This window comes from Octodon degus, unplaced genomic scaffold (genome assembly GCF_000260255.1).
Source record: "Octodon degus isolate 3935 unplaced genomic scaffold, OctDeg1.0 scaffold00002, whole genome shotgun sequence".
NCBI classification, from domain to species: Eukaryota; Metazoa; Chordata; class Mammalia; order Rodentia; family Octodontidae; genus Octodon; species Octodon degus.
In genome coordinates this window covers 102,043-104,108 of record NW_004524578.1, presented here as the reverse complement: position 1 = coordinate 104,108, position 2,066 = coordinate 102,043, and the positions used below count along the sequence as shown (strand labels likewise).

Genomic DNA, 2,066 nt, shown 5'->3' with positions numbered 1-2,066 from the left:
GGGGCGGGGCGGGGCGGGGCGGGGCGGGGCGGGAGGCGAGCTGCTGCGCTCCGCCCTGCAGCCCAGCGTCTGCGAGCCTGGGGGTGCATCCACTGCTGCGCTGCAGCCTCTCAGGGCCCAGGCTGTTTGTCGTGGGCTACAGGTCTGCAAAGGTTGCCCTGGAGTTGGTACGTACCTTCACAGCCTAATGCTGTTCTCCCTCCCCTCCCCTTGACTCCCCTTGCCGCCCCAGCCTCCAGTATTTCCCTGCCTGACCTGTGCAGAGAGAGGGTAGGGTACATCCTTCAGCTCCCCTTGGGACAGCATGGAGAGCAGCTGTGGAGAATCTTCATAATTGGAGCGGAGCTGAAAATTCCACACGAGAGAATAAACTTGTCCTTTTTCATTTTTATCGTTTTTGTCTTCATCTAATGTAGTCATATCTAGTTTTCCTCCGTTGCATTGAAAAAATTTATGTGATCTTAATTTTATTTATTTTTGCATTACCAGATCTAACTCAGGACCTTGCACTTGCCAGAAGGTGCTTATGCCACTGAGCTATATTCCCAGCTCTGTGGTCTTGCTTTTATTTTGGTTTTGGTTTATTTATTTTTTGTCTTTTGAGCCAGAGTTTTACTGCGCAGTTTAGGCTGGCCTTGAGTTAACTTTGTAGCACAGGCTGGTCTCAAAGTTACAACAATCTTACTACCCCAGCCTCCAGAGTGCTGGCACTACAGGTGTGTGTCACCACGCCTGGCTCAAAAATGTAATTTTTGAAAGCTAAAATAGCTTTTTCTTAAATTTTTTAGTAGTTTTTTTAAAAAAAATTTGTATTTCCCACTGGCCTCAAATTTACTCATTGTATTCTCCCTTAGCCTAACAATTTCTTGTTCTTCATTTTGGGCAGCTTTGAATATTAAACTCGGGCACATACTCTGTCTCTGAGCCCCTTTCATTTTATCTTTATTTTCTCAAACTGGCCTGGAAGTTGGCATCCCCTGCTTCATCCTCCCTAGTAGTCCACCCCTTCATACCCCCCCAACCAGGGATTGAACTGAGGCCCTTGCACTTGCCAGGGAAGCGCTTATTCTACTGAGCCATCTCCCCGGCCCCCTCCCTGGAAGTTTTGATTACTGGCCAGTCAATTGTCAGCACTCCTGGCAGGGATTCTGAAGTTTTTCGTTTAATATTTATAATTTCCCAGGTTTTTTCCATCTTATATATTATTATTGATTAATTAAGTACTGCTCTTTTGATTGCCTACAGAGTATTATCTACAGAGTATTTACTCAGTGGTCAGTATAAGTAGTTTAAGGAGCCCGTAAATGTCTCTGTCCTGTGCAGTGAATAATTGGCTGAGGGCTGGTTCTTTTTCAAGACAGACTGGGAGCCACTTCTGTGACTCAGAAGGAAGCTTGGTCCCTTCTGTTGTTTAGAGCCAGTATTTTGCCTTCTGGAACCTGGTGTATTCCTAGAATTGCCTCATGTTCCCCTTCCCCATTTATATCTCTATTCCTTTTTTTGTATTCTAATGCTGATTTCTGTTTGCATAGTCATGATCACATTTAAGTTACAATGACTTATAAATTAATCCCTCTCATTTGTCTTGCTAAGTTTTAGGAGAAATACCTGATATAAATAGTTTGTAAATGCACCCCCTCACCAGGAGAAGTAAGTGAAGTTTTTCATCTTGTTTCCTCCACATGGATGAGGACTTTTCCTGTTATTCCTGTCTTTTGCTCCACTTTCTTGGCTCAGAGCCAGGAAGCATGAATGTGGGTTTTTTCTGTGGATGGCAGGCCAGCCCCTAATCTGATAAGGTGGGCCATACATGGAAGCTGCCATTTTCTCTTACAATTTATGAATGCTAGCTAGAAATGTAGCTCACTGCAAAGACCCTGAGTTCTGTCTTCAGTACCACAAAAAATATATCTGAGGTAAAATTTCAGGTGTATGTGTTTATTAGAATATTTAAAGATTTTTAAAGCAGTGAAACCACTGTGGGGTATTAGTAGGCTGTTCAGTCAATTTTAAAATTTATCTGTACTTGTATAAGCAGTTAAGCGGGGTTGAGAAGGAGCTTTTGG

The 2,066-nt window shown here is 43.6% G+C and overlaps 1 protein-coding gene across 3 annotated transcripts in view; it reads left to right on the top strand.

Moving 5' to 3' along the window:
* Snurf (SNRPN upstream reading frame) overlaps positions 1–2,066 on the top strand; it is a 17,364-nt gene that overhangs the window by 6,371 nt on the left and 8,927 nt on the right. The gene's annotated exons all lie outside the window — the stretch shown is intronic.